Raw genomic sequence first — 18,200 nt, forward strand, 5'->3', positions numbered from 1 at the left:
GATGAATGGGAGAGCCGGTGGAAGGGCTGTTGCATACCCACCACCGCGGACGCTCCATGACAAATATGGCGGTCGACAAAAAAACACACAACAAGGCCACAAAGTGCATACATCAAACTAGCTCTGCCCCCAAAAACACCTAACACACCCCATTGACACACCCCATGGCAATTTCAAAAATACAAATCCCAGGACAACCCATACAACACACCTGACAGCAATACTCCATTTTGACATACCCAAATAGCTGAGTATAAAACCAGACCCTTCCCAGACCAGAATTCTTTGCACTACTCCAGCCCTGAAGGAACTAAACCCTGCAGCACATTGGATAGGCAATACACCACACATCTTACCAGCACAACAACACACCCACACACCTACACTACCCTCACTACCCCCACCACCCTCACAACTTCATCTCAAACCATTTACACATCACACACCATGGCAAAAAAGAAATTCACTGAGAGTGAGTTATCAGTTACGGCAGATGAGATAATCAGAGTTGAACCACAATTGTTTGGAACCCTGGTCCAACAGACACCATTAGCCACCAGAGCACAAATGTGGGCAAGGATAGTCGACAAGGTCAATGTAGTAGGGAACACCCGCACAGCAAGCAGGAAATCCAGAAGCGGTGGCATGACCTGAAGAGGATTGTGAAAGAGAAAAACAACAAGAACCGTCAGCTAGCTCAGATGACAGGCGGTGGCCCTCCCAATCCACCAAAACATTTGCTGCATGGGAGGAGAAGGTGCTTGCCATACTGCATCCAGAGAGTCTCACAGGAATAGCCGGGGGAGTTCAGGCTGGTAAGTACTAACAAATGTATACCATTACACTGCCATGTACTGTCTTGAAAAACATACTAAGCTATACCTCCTAGGCCAAATCCCATTCATCTGCACCACAATACCCAACACAGGTCTCACAGATGTAACATTCACCCCATCTGATTCCCCCCAAAAGTAGCCAGCAACTCAGGGTTGTATGTGTATAGGCAGCCAGCACTACAACTCACACCAGGCCCCGTGTCCCACAGCTCAGCAAGATGGAGCACTCCCCCACCCAGAAGCACATGGCAGACATTCCATTGCTCACATTCACCTAACAGGTAGGTAGCCATCTTCACTGGGAGGGGTGTTTGGGGGTGGAAGGCCTGCACTACAACTCCCACCAGGCACCCCTGTCCCACCCCTGAGCAGGATGGAGCACACCCCCACCCAGCCAGAAGCATGTGGCAGCCATTGTATCTCATCAACAAAACTTACAGGTAGGTAGCCATCTTCACAAGGAGGGCTGTTTGGGGGTGGGAGGCCTGCACTACAACACCCACCATGCACTCCTGTCCCACCCCTGAGCAGGATGGAGCACTCCACACACCCAGAAGCATGTTGCAGAAAGTCTACCCCAATTTGACAACAGAACAGGTAAGTACACAGTGCATGCACCCCACCATTCCTCTAGAAAAGCAGGGAGCCATATGACAACATCAGACAATTGACACAGAAACAATATCAAATTACAGTGTGCAGACATCTAAGCATATGTAACTGTCACAGAAACAAAAGTGTGTCTCACCAAATCCCATGTAGAAGAAAATCAGGGCACAAACACGCACAGCACTGAAGGCCATCTGTAAGTTCCATGGGGTAAGATCTTGAAGGACCATATAAAAACAAAGCAAGCATGGTCTGTGGAACAAATAAATCAAAGCACAAGACATGACAAAGGTATGCATGAGATAACTATGGCTAGTTCATGCGCAGATGTAATGCCTGCCAGGCAGAGTAATCAGCAAAGATGCTTCACATCGTAGTGCTGCCAATTGTTAGATGACAACATGTCCTCGTGATCACAAAATCTGCACGCGGGGCATGGTTTCTATTGACATGTCACACCTTGGAAAATGAATGTATGTACCTCCACATCATGTCATGATGCACAGCACTGTGCAGACATACAATGTGAGAACTAGGAAACTGTGTGTTGCATAGCCAGGAAATAAGATACATCGAACACCAAGCTTGAAGGGTGCACGTCAACGACCATTTCCCCTCTGTCCCACAGTTGACCAAGAACTGACTGCAGAGGATGACAAAACCAACCTGCAGAGCCAGTCTCCACCCCCAGAACATGGATTCTCTGATGATGACTCCCTGGATTTCGAGGATGCTGAGCTTGAAGCCGGCACATCTGGCATGCCAGGGCGTAACAGGTCCCAGGACCCCACTGTCCCCCGGCCACCACATTACCAACAACAACAACTACTCTGACCCCTGCTAGAATGACCTGTTCAGCCTCCACCACCACTACCACCACCACCACCACCAGTGCTGCCTGCAACACTCTCCCTGCCCCAGAGGACGACCACCCCACCCCACCAACTGAGGAGGGCAGGGAGAGTAAGCAACAGGTCCGTGACAGCAGGGCAGGTGGGAGGGCAAGGGGGAGTCAAAGCCAACAGGACACTGGGACCGAAGCCCTGGACAACATCACCAGAGTCCTTGGGGCCAATGAACGGGCCCAGGGACAAACGGACCAGGCTCAGGAAGATTCAAGTGAGCTCCGCCTGCTGCTGAGATCCATCGACACCAGCATTGGCCAAATCGTGGACCTCTTGGGCCAGCTAGTGGTGGTTCTGAGGGACAGGCCTGTGGCACAAACAACACCACCCCCTCCCTCCGGTGGCCCGCAGGATGACAGTTCCACATCCTCCCCTGCAGCCACGGAGAGGGGGTACTCCTCAGACCCCACTGGCCCGCAACAGAGGCCCTCCCTGCCAAACAACCAAGGGGCCGTCCAAAGAAATCCAAGGGAGGATTCCGTGGTAAAGCACCTGCCAAACGCCAGTCAAGGAGCCAGCCATGATGGCACCCCTCTTCACCTTGCCATTGACTTTGTTGACTGTCCTTCCCCACACTGCCATGTTAATGGCATCCGTCTGTTGGACTGGGGCACCACATCAATGTGGTGACTACTCAATTGTCTTATCTTCCATCACTGACAACTCATTGCTTCACTATTCACCTTTTTGTAAATATTCACTCCCCTGTCACATGCACCCATTGTAAATAAACACTCCTTACACACCTATGTCGTTGTGTCTGCTCCGTGTTTATCACAGGATGTGCAATGTTCACCATGATTACAATGTACCAGGAGCACGGATTGTTTGTGGGCAAAGAGAGGCTGAAGGGACGTAGGAAAACACAAAAGAGCAATATTCACTAGGCAGGCGGTGGCATCACAGCAATCTCACAACCCTTGTCATCAAGGTACTCCAATCTGCACACATTACAATGAGCAACAGTACCAACGTAGACATCCTGTATCTGTGCTAAACTACCCTGTCCCCAAAACATTAGCAGTCAGCACAGAGTCAACAACAGGCAGCATTCACAAAGCTCATCTACACCTTTTCCCCAACAACAACATCAGCAGACAATGGCCCCGTTGTACATTTACATTCACCTTCCAGGGAAGTAGCGGTTGATGAGCTGTTGACGCAGGTTGACACCTTCCTCCTCTCCACTATCCCCGTCACTGGACATGGGTTGGTTTGCAGGCTGGGGCCTTGGCTGCTCATCAGCGTCCAGGAGCAGGGGGATCTCCTTGCGTAAGGTCAGGTTGTGGAGCATGCAGCATGCAACTACAATCTGACACACCATATTGGGTGAGTACATCAGTGCTCCTCCGGTCTTTTCCAGGCAGCGAAATTGTGACTTCAGAAGATCAAAAGTACGCTCCACCACACGACGTGTCCTCCCATGGGCATCATTGTAGTGGACTTCACTTGGGGTCCTGAGATTCCACAGTGGGCTCAGCAACCAAGGCCGGTTGGGATATGCAGAGTTACCTAGGTGTGAGATACACAGAACAATTTTGTAACATAACTGTGGCAGAGGAAAGCTTGTCACACACACAGCACGCTACTTGACTCTGCGTACTCAACCACAATCCATGAACGCTCCGGATGCAGATTAGACATCAGCTGTGGCACAATGCTGTTACGCAGGATGTACGACTCATGGGTCGAGCCAGGAAACTTGGCACAGACGTGTGAGATGATCATATCCGCCTGGCGCACCACTTGCACATTGATGGAATGGAAATGTTTCCTGTTGCTGTAGATGTGCTCACGTGCCTGTGGTGGAACCAGTCCAACATGTGTGTAGTCAATGGCACCAACAACATTAGGGATTTGCCCAAGGGCATAAGAATCACCCTTCACAGCTGCCAATTCATGCCTCCGGATGAATTGGATATATCTGTCCTTGTAGGTCATCATAGCGGACAGGACATCACGTAGCACCATGCTGAACATAGGTTGCGACATCCCACCTCAAATCAATCAATCATAGCATTTGTAAAGCGCGCTACTCACCCGTGAGGGTCTCAAGGCGCTGAGGGGAGGGGTGCTGCTACTGCTCGAAAAGCAAGGTCTTGAGTAGCCTCCTGAAGGTGAGTAAGTCCTGGGTCTGCCGTAAGAGGATGGGGAGGGAATTTCAGGTTTTGGCGGCGAGGTGGGAGAACGATCTGCCGCCGATGTTCGCTCTTCGGATGCTGGGTACGATGGCGAGGTCGGTGGAGTGGAGCTGGCGGTTCGGGGTGTAGAAGGTGAGTTGGCTGTTGAGGTATGTCGGTCCGCTGTTGTGGAGTGCTTTGTGTGCGTGGGTGAGAAGTTTTAAGGTGATCCTCTTATTGACGGGAAGCCAATGTAGGTCTTTTAGGTGGGGTGTTATGTGGCTGCGGCGAGGGATGTCGAGGATCAAGCGTGCGGAGGCATTCTGTATGCATTGTAGTCATTTCAGGAGTTTTGTCGAGGCTCCTGTGAAGAGGGCGTTGCCGTAGTCTAGCTTCCTGCTGACGAGGGCCTGGGGGACCGTTCTTGTTTTGGTGGGGATCCACCTGTAGATCTTGCCGAGCATGCGGAGGGTGTTGAAGCAGGCGGACGAGATGGAGTTGACCTGCTTGGTCATGGAGAGTGTTGAGTCGAGGATGAAACCTAGGTTGCGTGAGTGGTCGGTGGGTGTTGGTGCTGCTCCCAGTGTGGTCGGCCACCAGGAGTCATCCCATGCCGAGGGGGTGGAGCCGAGGATGATGACTTCCATCTTGTCTGAGTTCAGCTTCAGGTGGCTGATCTTCATCCACTCTGCGATGGCTCTCATTCCTTCATGAAGGATGGTTTTGGCGGTGAGGGGGTCCTTGGTGAGGGACAGGATCAGCTGGGTGTCGGCAGCATAGGAGATGATATTGAGGTTGTGCAGTCGGGCGACGTGAGCGAGAGGTGCCATGTAGATGTTGAACAATGTTAGGTTGAGGGAAGAGCCTTGGGGTAAGCCGCAGATGATCTCTGTGGCTTTGGAATGAAAATGGGGGAGGCGGACGCACTGGGTTCTGGTGGAGAGGAAGGAGGTGGTCTAGTCCAGAGCCTTGTCTCGGATTCCAGCGTTGTGGAGGCGTGTGCGTAGGGTGTGGTGGCAGACAGTGTCGAAGGCGGCTGACAGGTCCAGGAGGATGAGGGCCGCTGTTTCGCCGTTGTCTAGTAGGATCCTGATGTCATCTGTGGCAGCGATGAGGGCAGTTTCGGTGCTGTGGTTGCTGCGGAACCCGGACTGGGATGGATCCAGGATGCTGTTCTCCTCGAGGTAGCGGGTCAGTTGTCTGTTGATGGTCTTCTCGATGACCTTCGCTGGGAACGGGAGCAGGGAGATGGGTAGGACGTTCTTTGGGGTCCGCCTTGGATTTTTTGAGTAAGGCGTTGATTTCGGCGTGCTTCCAGCTTTGCGGAATGTCGCGGTCTCAAAGAAGATGTTGATGGCCTTGCGGAGATGGGGTGCGATGGTGGAGCTTGCTTTGTTGAAGATGTTGTGGGGGCATGGGTCTGATGGAGAGCCAGAGTGGATGGTGTTCATGATTTTGATGGTGTCATCGTTGTTTATGTTGGTCCAGGTGAGCAGGGGGTCGGTGAGGATGGAGGTCGTGAGGTCGGAGGTCTCGGTGATTGTTGAGGCGGTCAGGGTGTTGAAGCTGTTGTGGATGTCTGCGATCTTGCAATGGAAGAAGGTGACGAGGGCTTCGCACAGGTCTTGCGAAGGTGGGATGTCATTGGTGTTGGAGAGTTCCTTCACGATGTTGAAGAGCTCTTTGCTGTTGTGTGCGTTGTTGTCTAGGCGGTCTTTGAAGGAGGCCTTTTGGCGGATCTGATGAGGTAATGGTGTCTGCAGATGGCGCGCTTGTGGGCTGCGTAGCTGTCCGGTGTCTGTTTGCGGTGCCATTTCTTCTCTAGTTGTCGGCGGGTTTGCTTGGAAGCCTTGAGGTCCGTGGCTTTCTTGTTGGTGTGTCTATTGGAGGGTTTCTTGAGCAGGGCGAGGGTGTTGGCGCAGTCGTCGATCCACTGTCTAAGGTTGCGGGCGGCGGTGTCGGTGGGGTCAACGGCTGGGCTTTGGGCGAGGGCGGTAGACACTGTGTACTGGAAGGAACCAGTAGCAAAGAAATGCAGGGCCGCCATCACCTTACACGTTGGTGTCAAAGCAGTTGGATACGTTCTACAAGGCTGCAGGTGGGGTTCCAACAGAGCACATAGGTCTTGTAGGGTGGGTCAATCCAGATGACGTCCTCATCCTCCATGTCCGCCAGCACTGTGAAGGGACGATGCACATTTGGTTACCTCCTAGGTGAGATGAAAGGGGACACATGCCATTGCAATCCACCATGTTATGTGTCCAAAATCATACGTTTTGACTGACACAACACCAACAATGACTGGCAGCAAACCTCAGCTTACAGCACAACTTACATGTAGGGACACCATCAACTACACTAGTCATACACTTGTACACTGTTCACACAATGAGTCCCTCTAAAACAACATCTGACTATGTGAATACCCAAAGGTGTATTGCCACATCTTGCATAACCAGCACTGACAGCAGTTCGTACAGCATATGTGTGAAACAGCAACACTACTGTCGCCTACCCAGCTGCTGTACCTGCCACACCTTCTTGCGTAAGTAGAACAGGGCACACCTAAACAACACAATGATCACAGAGGCATTAAGATCAAGTTTGTGAATGAGCCAAGCAAAGTAGACAATGAAATATGCACATTGTGTAGTCAGACATTCATCACTGTGAGTTGCTCAGCCATATCACACATTGACATGTGTACACATTGAAGAGTCCATTACAACACTGTTCTGTGCACATGCCCAGCAAGATCACAAGTGACATGTGAGGGAGTACATGCCAATGTTTGCAATCATATACACCAGCTTGGCAGGTGTTGTCAGCAGTGGGCTACATGTTACATTGGCATTGTGTGCACTATCTTGTGCCATGAATCATGTGTCTACTGTACACTGTTGAGAACTGGCCATTGCTATTGACACAGCATGATGTGTCCATAGGTGCTGTCAACGTGCTCCGCCACCCAAATCACGGTCATAGGCACCAATGTATAGCAACCTTATCGCTGTAGCGACCGCCTGGCCCCTGCGGTGTGTCACTGCCAATGCCAAAGCCACGCTTGCGGTAGTGATACACATATGTTGATTGTCAAATGGCGGTTGGCATGCTACGTCACCTAAATCACGGTCACTGGCTCCAATGGTTAGCAGCCACATCGCGGTAGCGACCACCTGGCCCCTGCGGTGTGTCACTGCCAATGCCAAAGCCACACTCGTGGTAGTGATACACATATGTTTATAGTCAAATGGCGATTGGCATGCTCCACCACCCAAATCACAGTCACTGGCTCCAATTGATAGCAGCCACATCGCTGTAGCAACCGCCTTGCCCCTGCGGTGTGTCATTGCCAATGACAAAGCCACACTTGCGGTAGTGGTACTCATATGTTTATAGTCAAATGGCGGTTGGCATGCTCCGCCACCCAAATCACGGTCACTAAGAACCACTGAAACTACCCCAGGGGGCTGTATATGTGTGGGAGAGAGCCTCACATTTCCACTGCTTCCAGACACTGCTGCCTGACACCCCTCACCACCAACTGCTGCTGCTCCTGTCCCCAAACACTGCTGCTTGACACCCCTCACCACAAACTGCTACTGCTCCTGTCTCCAGATACTGCTACCTGACACCCCTCACCACCAACTGCTGCTGCTCCTGTCTCCTGGATCCAGTGATGGCAAACTGAGAAGATCAGGGCCCTTCCCTTCACCACCGAGGAGCTGGAGGTCCTGGTGGACGAGGTGCTCACACAGTATGGGAGGCTATATGGTGCTCCAGATGTCATGGTATTTATTTATGTATTTATTTATTTGACAGGTTTTATATAGCACTGGCTAGACCTGGAGGTATCAGAGTGCTTCACAGCTACCTAAACAAGATTCCAAGAGTTGATCAAAAACACAGTATATACAATACAATAAAAACAGTATATACAATACAATAAAAACAGACGTTCCATTGAGGTCTGATAAACGTGGTCACTACAAAAGCATATAAATTTGCATATAAAGTGGCTGGTGAGGGGAACACGCTTCAGGGCTGAGCTGTGGGTGAGGTAAAAATTTGCCAAAGGGTAGGGGAGGGGAACAACAGATTGGGGGGATTGTTAATAAAAACACAGCATAAATGATAGAATAACAACAAACGTTTCATTGAAGTCTAGTAGACATATACATAACAAAAGCAGGTAAATATACGTATAAAGTGGTAGGTGGTGGGAACAAGCTCCAGGGGAGGTGGGAGTAGGATGGGGAGATAGACGGGGAGGGGGAAAGGTGAAGGGGAGGGAATGAAGTAGAGGAGGGTGTGGTCGGAGAAGGTCAGAGGTCTGATTAAGGACCCCAGTATTTGCCTAGGAGGTGTAGTTCCAGGTCTTTTTTGAAGGCACTGTAGGAGGGGTTGCAGCGCAGTTCTTTTGGGAAGGCATTCCAGATGATCGGCGCATTTCCAGAGAAGGAGCGAGATTGAGTGGTTTTCTTTTTGAATAAGGGGGGATGAGGAGGAGGGAGTTTGTGCTCCTCATCGTTCTGGCGCTGCCCGCTTTTTTAAGTTTGTTCGCGAGGTACAGCGGGGCATTCTGGTGTAAGGCTTTGTGTGCGATGCATGCTGTCTTATAGGAGGATCTACCTTCAGCTGATAGCCAGTTTAGAGCCTTCAGGGATGGGGAGATGTGGTCAAAACGTTTATAGCCAGTGATAAGACTGGCTGCTAGGTGGAGCACCGATCTGAGTAGGGCTAGGTGGACTTTGGGGGTTCCTGTGAGGATAGCAATCCCATAGTCAATTTTTGAGAGTACCAGGGATTGGACGACCCATTTGAAATCTTCAGGAGGGATGAGGGGTTTGATTTTCTTCAGGTGGCGAAGAGTGAAGAGAGCTCTTTTAGCCGAGATGTGGTCGTTGAGGGTAAGATTTTTGTCAAAGGTGAAACCAAGGGATTTTGCTGAGTTGGACAAAGAGAGCGAGCAGTTGAGCGCATTGAGGTCAGAGATCCAGTTTTGGATGGTAAGTCTGTTGTTTTTAGGGGAGAAGAGGATGATTTCAGTTTTCTTGGGGTTGAGTTTGGGATGGTTGGTGTGAAACCAGTGATGGATCTTGTTTAAGGTGTGGTTAAGATGAAGTACAACAGCGTGGGACCTAATCTTATAGTAAAGTTGTGTGTCGTCGACATAGAGGTGGTAGTTAATTCCAGCTTGTTTCAGGATAAGTGCAAGAGGTTCCATAAAGAGGTTAAAGAGTGAAGGGGAGAGAATAGAGCCTTGGGGGACACCTAGGGTGACCTGAGAGGGGTTAGATAGACAGTCGGTCAGTTTGACTTGTTTTGTTCTGTGTTGGAGAAAAGAGGTGAACCATTTAAGGACCTGGCCGTTAAGGCAAAAGCATGACTTGAGTGAGTTGAGAAGGTAGTAGTGGTTGACTGTATCAAAGGCAACCGAGAGGTCAAGGAGAATGAGTAGGCAGGCTTCACCGTTGTCAAGGGAAGAGTGGATGTCATCGATTATATTTAGCATGGTGGTTTCCGTGCTGCAGCCTTTTCTAAAGCCGGATTGCAGGGGGTCTAGGAGGTTGAAGTTGTTAATGTGTTTATCTAGGTGGGGCAGGGCACATTTTCCAGGGCTTTGGAAAGGAGAGGTAGGTTGTAGATAGGGCGGAGGTTGGCCAGGTCATTAGGGTATGAGGAAGGATTTTTAGGGATAGGCGTGATTTGACTGAGTTGAAGTGAGTCCGGGACACTGCCTGTAGAAAAGGAGGTGTTGATGATGTTGGTCCAGTATGGGGCAATGGTGTGGTTGAGATTCTGTATGAGACTAGAGGGGATAGGGTCTTTTGAGTGTGAGGACGGTTTGAGTTTGGTTACGATGTTAAAGACTTCAAGTTCAGTCACGGGGTGAAAATTAGTCCAAGATGCATAGTGTTTTAGTAGCGGAGGGGTAGGCTGGGTTCAGGAGGGGTAGAAGGGAGGGGGGGTGGAGGGGTAAGGAGACAGTGTCAGGACGGGAGGATCGTTTAGTGTATTGTCAGCGACGAGAGGGAAGATAGGTGAGATCTCAGTTAGATGGAAGGAGTGATCGATTTTAGCGATTTTATCTGAGAAGAAGTTGGCAATTTCCTCACATCTATTTGTCGAGGAAGTAAGTTTGGGGGGGGCTATGGTTGTTTGTTTGCTAACAATGTTGAATAGTTCTCTGGGTCTGTTTTTAGCTTGATCGAGTTTTATTTGGAAAAAAGAGGCCTTTTCCCTGAAGATGTGTTTTTTTAGGATGATCTAGTGGCCCTGAGGCTGGCAAGGTGGGCGGCTGAGGGGTGTTGTCTCCACGATCTTTCGGACAGTCTGAGTGCTCGCCTTTCGTCGTTCAGGTCAGGGTTAAACCAGGATTTGGATGGAATGGTTCTTTGCTTTTTCAGTTTGGGATGGGCTAGGAGGTCAATGACCTCACTGACGGTCTTGGTGAAGAGTTTGGTGATCTCATTTGCGTCTTGGGAGGGAGGGTTGAGAAGAAGTTGCGTTTGTAGTTTAGACTTGAGTTCGCCTGGATGGATTTGGTTAAGGTTTCTGATCCATTTCATGGGAAGTTGGTTTTGGTATGGGAGGGGAGGAAAGCCGATTCGATCTTGAGTAGGATGAGGTGATGATCAGACCAGTCAATGGGAAGGATGCTGGAGAGGGAAACCAGGTCATTTTTGGATATGATGGCATCGAGAGTGGCCCCTTTGATATGGGTGGGCGAGCAACAAAGTTGAACAAGGCCATTGATTTCTAGAATGTTGTTGAGATGGGAGACTGTGGGGTCAGCAGTATTGTTCCAGTGTATGTTAAAGTCTCCAAGGAAGATGTTTTTCAAGTTGGAGAGAGCAGATTGAGAAAGAAGGTCGGTTAGTTCCTCAGCGAAGGGAATTAGGTCGCCCGGAGGGTGGTAGATGTTATGTAGGCGAATTGGGGGGGAACCCTGGATAGAGAGATCGGTGCCAAGGTATTCACAGGTTAAGTGTTCAGAGTTCTTAATACAGGAGAGTTGCAGTTTATTTTTGTAAATAATAGCTAGGCCACTTCCAATTCTGTCTTGTCTGTCTTTCCTAATGATGGAGTAGCCCAGGGGGATGAGTAGGTCAAGGATGGATGTTGAGTAGGCGTTAAGCCAGGTTTCTGTTAGGAAGGCAATGTCGATGCATTCACTAAGGAGGGTTTCGGATATTTCAGTTGCATGTCGGACAGCCGAGCAGTAGTTTACGAGCATGCAGGAGATGGGCATAGGGTTGGCTTTGGCGGTGTTGCACGAGTGTATGGTGGTAAGTTGGGTTGGGAGTCTGGGTGAGATGGGAGAGGTGGGTGTTCTGCTCATTCCCAGAATCACAGGGATGCAGGAGATATGGGGGTTGTGATCAGGGGTCATTCAGAGATTCTGTTCCATGTTGGAAAGTGTTAGAGCGATATGGTTGAGAGTTGGCTCGGGTGGTGAGAAGGGGGTGGGGCATGGGGGTTCGATGTTGGCCGGAGACAAGAGCCTGAAGGAGGGAAGGGGAGAGATGCAGCTTGATGGGGTCAGGGGGAGCTAGTGCGGTTGGACGCTGAGGAGGGGGGTCACTAGTGCTGGTAGGTCATGGGGCCAGGGGGGGAGATATGTTGGAGAGAGGGGAGGGTGGCGATGAGGGGGTGGAGCTAGTGTTGTTGGACGCTGTGGTGGTGGGTCACTAATGTTGGTAGGGCGTGGGGCCGGGGGGGAGATATGTTCGAGATGGGGAGGAGGGAGGTAAGGTTATGGTGAGGGGGAGAAGTGTGGTTCTGTGTTTGAGGTATAGGGGGAGGGGTGGGCAGCACAGGGTGAGGGGTCCTGGACTTAAATTCCACCGCATGCGTGGGATGAGTGTAGTTCGTAGTGGGTGTTGTGTGTTTCGGGAGGGGAGGGTGGACATACAGGGGGAGGGGTCCGGTAGATGAGGAAAGGCCTACGGCAGCGACGAAGGTTTGGGGATGTCAGTTGGTAGGTGAGGTGGGGATTTTGGTGGTTGATGCACAGTACGGGTGATTAGGGGCTTCGGGCTCTGGGCTAGTGGGAGGGGGGTTGTTATGTGGGTGACGGATGTAGGTGCGGAGGGTTTGGGGATGTCGAGGAAGGTTAGGGGTGTTGGTTTGTAGATGAGGTGGGGAGTTGGGTGGTGAGACGCGCAGTTAGGGTGACTAGGGGTTGTGGGCTCTGGGTTAGTAGGAGGGGGGATGTTAAGTGGGTGACAGACGTAGGTGAGGGAGGAGGATTGGGGGCAGGTTTGGATATAAGGTCTATCAGGGAGCTGTAGAGGTGGTTGAAGGTGTTGAGGTGGTGCTTGGGTGCTTGGATGAGAATGTTGCCGGTTATGAAGATGGAGATGTCAATTTTGCCACAAAAAGCAGGGGAAGGGGAGGTAGAAAGTTTGAAACCGTATGGGATATTGCTGGATTTAGAGATGGTGAGCTAGCTCAGGAAGATGCTTTTCCATTTGGAGGGGCGTTTGGAGTAGAAAATAAGGTTGGTTATTGTAGGCGAGGTAAGGCTAAGGTAGGAATCAACTATGAGTGTTTCGGGGAGTTGAGTAAGTAGTTTATGCTTAAAGCTTTCTTGCCATTTTTGGACAGATTGGAAGGGTATAGGATGTTCCAGGAATTGGGACCATGTCTTGAGAGTGCGGAGTCAGGGGGAATGGGGCCAAGGGATGGGGTTGTTAAATGGGCCATTAGGGGGGAATAGGGAGGAAGAGAGGGGAGGGGTTGGGACAAAAGAGGTGAGAGCTGGAGGCGTTTGAGAGAGGAGGTCAGGGGGATGATGGGCCGTTGGGGGTGGGACAACAGAGGTGGGAGGTAGTAGGTGTTTGAGAGAGGAGGTCAGGGGGGATGATGGGCCATCGGGGGGGAATTTGGAGGGAGTGGAAGGAAGTCAGAGAAAGAGACGAGGTATGAGTGGGGGTGAGGGGATTGAGGAGGGGCGAGAGGGGAAGGAAGAAGTCAGAGATATGAGACAGGGTAGTAGTGGGGGGTGAGGTGGTTTAGGAGTGAGTAGGGAGGGCAGCGGATTAAAGTAATGGGAAGAGTAGGGGAGTTGAGACAATAGACCCGAGGGGGGGAGTAAGGAAGGAGTAGGAGAGAAAAATAAGTGGGGGGAGAGCATAAGGTAGAGGGAGTACAGCCATAGAGCACCTAAATAGGTTAAGGAAAATCTAAATAAAGACGGTAATCGTGAGGGAGCTGCAGCAAAGCTAAACTACTGGGGTGTCACCAGAATTAGACAAATTAAAACACAGCAGGGTAAAGTAGTGTAGTAGGGTAGGGTAGTGATAGCGTAACAATGATAATGAAAATGGAGCATCAAAATTTAGTAAAATTAAACATGGGAGCAATACTTATAAAGATAACATAATTAAGGTGGTAGCACACCAGATTAGTCACAATAAAAACATAACAGACATGATAGCGAGACATCAGCACTCAGTTAAACAGGGGGGCAATAATTATAGAGATAACATAATTGTAGTGGAAGTAGGCCAGATTAGTCATTGTAACATAATAGAAATGATGACAAGACATCAACATTCAATATGAAGTTCAAAAAGGACAGTAAAAGAAGATAATAGCACATCACAATACAAAAAAGACACTTATTATTGCAATAATAGGGGTGTATGTCAGCCGAGCAAACTTTGTGAAAAAGTCACAGTCCGGGTAGAGAGATTCTTTGAGAGTGAGGCTCGGGCGGACATGAGGACAAATAACCACTCTTCCTGTTCTCATGAGGGGGGGCAACTCGTAGGCCATCTTGGGAGCGAGAAATGGAGGAGTGTTGCCATCTTGTTATAGGGCGCAAGTGAGGCGGTAAATTTAAACGTCAGCGACACCACGGGGTAGAGAGGTGGATCAATGGTAGGAAAGAGACGATCCTCATTTGGAGACCGACTCACTTTAAGATCGACTCATTATTAATGCTCTCCTTTGCTTTGCGCAAATCGCAGGAGAATGAAATGAAAAAGGGGAGGGGGCAGTTTCCTTCTATTTGTCCAGACTGCAGGAGAATGAAAATGAAGGGGGGGGGGGCTGGGTGGTGGAGTGGGACGCCGACTCGTCTCGGTCGGGGGCTGATTCCAGTTGTGGGGCGATGGTAAACCTAGCTCAAAGAGGCAGACAAGGGTTGTTTTGGGGGGGTTTAGAGCATGAATGAGGACCCGAGGCCTGGCTCAAAGTCAGGGCCTCTAGGCAGAGGTCAGAGCCGTTAGGAGAATCGCAGACCGCTCTGGGGCTTAGGGGGAGGTCAAGAGTCAGCCGTTTCCAACTTGCAGCGGGCGCTCTGATCTCGGTTCTGGCATCCAGGACGGGCGTAGGTGTGAGAGGGGGGACTGCACAGAGCAAAAGCCCGAGAATCAGGCTCTACTTACTGTCTGCGTCAGTGGGCCCATTACAAGTGGGGGGCGGCTGTGCAGGCAGGGCGACGCAAGGCGGCATTTTGGGTCAAGGTCCTCGGTCTAAGGTAAGTTTTCATCCTTGATCAGGATGTGGGGTTGCACCGGTGGGCCACTGATGGAGCCGTGTCCTACTGCGATCCGCGCCAGCGGGGGTAGGGCTGGCAGGGTGAAGGAAGAAGCAGAAATGGCACTCAAAGCCAGGGCATCGTAGGTCTGGAGGGGGGCCAGTAGGGTGAAGTGTAGGGGCGGTCAGCAGCCGGCAGCTGAAGAAACACCCTCAGCACACAATTCTCACCAACTTGGACGGATGGTGTTCTGGAACTCTCCCCTTTCCCAGGCAACAGAGGGATGGCTGCCAGAGGCAGGTCAGGCACAAATGCGATAGGTGGGGGGGACAGCACTCAAACAGGATCTGGCATGGAGACCACCCTTTGCACCGAATTCCCAGCACACCACCAGTGAGAAACCTCGGGTCTCGATCCCGCCCCAGGCGTCGGCGGTCGGTCGTCAGCAGCAAAATGGGCTGGAGCCAGCCCACTCTGGCGTCTGCGGTCTGCCAAGCAGCCAGCAACTGAGCCAAGATGAAGCGAGGCGGGCCAGGTAGCGAGTCCACTCCGGAAGCGGCGGTGGGCCCGGCGGTCAGCAGCGGGATGAAGAAGGCTGTAATCTTGCTGGTCAGTTTATTTTCTCTACCAAAAAGAATATCATCAGTTTCCCTATCATTGATAAAGCTCGTTTCAGGGGTGGATGGACGGGGTAATGCTGGGATTTTCCACAATAGTGATCCCTACCCTCGGGGAGCTCCGGGCGGACCCCCTGTTCCGTCGGCCATTTTAGGCAACTCCGAAGCTGGTAGTGGTAAGTGTTGGTAATGGTGGTAAGTTGGTAATGGTAAGTGTTTCAGAGTGGAAGTGGGAGTGCAGGTACTGCACACATGAAGTTGATCTGCTGCAGTATGAGCCTGAGAGTGTGGGGTTGTGTCGTACACTGCCTACACATGCTGACTACAGGGGAAAGAGGTGTGTAGTCTATTTTACATGTTTCCCTGGCTGCACATCAGAATGGGAGGGACATGCATTGTTTTTTCAGCCATACAGTAACACAGCAAGTTGGTTAAGCGGGAGTCAGGACAGAAATTGCCTGTGTGAATGGATGTGTGGGTCCATGATGTTCTTCACAGGCTCATCTGTGACATTACCAAGGGTTTATGTCCAGAGGGTACTGATGGAAGTGCGTTTGACTCAAAATTGCCATCATGTATAGGTCAGCACTATGCACAGGACTTAAATGCCAGAGGGTGACACACTTGGTGGTAATTCACCTATGACACAGCAGATTGTTGTGCTTTTGTACAGAGCCCCTTCCATTTTCATCAGCATGTGTACTGACTCACATGTGTAGGCACTGTTTACGCTCTCATATTGTCTCTGCATGTGACATTTCTGATGCCCCACGTTGGACCTCAGTGTGAGCCACCTGGCCTGCACAGTCACTGCCCAATCTGACAAGGGCACATCACTAAATGTACAGAGTGAAACATGGGTTGTTTGCTAGACTATCCATCAAAGAGCTATCTCAGCCTTGTAGATTGCACACGACTGACCTTGTGAGAAGGATGTGAAATTGTAAGATAATGTCCCTAAATGTGACCTCCTTGACACAGTGAGCCATTCACAGGGAAAGGACATTGAGGGCTTTGCAGTGTTGGACACAGTGAGTCTGCCCCGAAACATAATTTCCAATGTAATGTATGTCTTGCTCACCCACAAACTGGATAGCAGATGTGGGGCCCCTACACATAGCTTTCTGTGCAGGCATACTGCATGTGTATGAGATGGGCAGGTACTGTGTCAACCCTCATACCTGCATGCATTTTTGTATGATTCTCCCATGCTTATGTACTATGTGAGATGCTGTATTTTCTCTGCTACACATATCTGTGAAGTAGTGCTGAGTTAGTATCATGCTCCTGTACTGAGAGTGGTACATAACCCTGTGTCACTGATATTTTCCCACTCTTGTCTCCCATGCATGCAGCTCAAAGTCCACCAGCATAAGGCCATGTGGAGGGCCATTGCACACAAGGTGCGGGCTCTGGGTGTCTCCAACCGACGGTACACACACTGTCACAAGAGGCGGGATGACATCTGCCGGCTGAGCAAAAACGTGGCAGAGATGACGCCGGGGCTGATCCCTCGGACTGGAAGGTTGGTACGCAGGAGCATGACACCACTAATTGCCCGCATCTTAGCTGTGACACAGCCTGTGCTGGATGCATGTTTGAAGGAGCATCAGCAGCAAGCTGGGGGTGAGTATTCTGGGAAGGATGACTTTGGTTGTGAGTGACTGTATGTGTTCCAAGCCTGGACCAGTGCTGAGCTCTGTGATGTTGCTAGTGTGATGCAATGGCTTGCAAGTGGCCTCTGTGTTGGGTGCAGCTGTCATGCATTTTCCCTACCTGTGCTTTCTTATATCATTGAAGTAATGGCCCTTGACATTGCATTCTGAGTTGTGGCCTTCTGGCTTCGTCTGCAGTGGGGAAATCAGGGACATCCCATGGAAGGGAACGGCAGTGTGCCTCATCTGAGTGTGCTTACATCAATGTGTGCACTGCCTGAAGTCAGAATTGTGAGGACTACACATCTGACACCAATGTGCGGCTGTAGTTGTGCCCCAAAGTATGACATGGTGGATGGCATGCGCTCCTGGCCATTGTGGACTGATATTATGGAGTCTGTATCTGTGTTGTTCCCTTCTGCTGCCCCCAGATGTGACTGTGGCAACATGTTGGGAGGTACTTTTTTTCCCCCCTCAGGGCCCTAGGTATGCTCAGAGGGATCTGTATGTCTGGTTACACGGAGCCACAGGCAGGCTATTTGGCTGTGTGGTCATCAAATGGGTCACTTATGCCAAGTTTGCTTGATAACAGGCAAAATTCGAGTTTTGAATTGAGGTTGCACAATGTTACTGCACAGGGTGGTGTGCAACAAAGAGATATCGTCATCTTGTTTAGTGCTTTGCTTGCATATGATGTTTGTGTTAATGCCACTGAACTTACCCTACGTCTCTGTCGCTTGCAGCATCTACCGTGGGCACAGAAGGACCGGAGATGGACGCCAGTGGTGAGGCATCAAGCACGACTGCTACACACGAGCACACTGACACTATTGTGACCAGCGCCTCGGATGGGGACAGGAGTTTGCTTGAGGAATCACAGCCAGAGACACCAACCTCAACATCATCTGATGCCAGCGGTGACACATCTATGTTGGCGGGCACAGGGAGTGGTAACTCTGCCTCTTC

This window comes from Triturus cristatus, chromosome 7 (assembly GCF_964204655.1).
Source record: "Triturus cristatus chromosome 7, aTriCri1.1, whole genome shotgun sequence".
In the NCBI taxonomy this organism is placed as follows: Eukaryota; Metazoa; Chordata; class Amphibia; order Caudata; family Salamandridae; genus Triturus; species Triturus cristatus.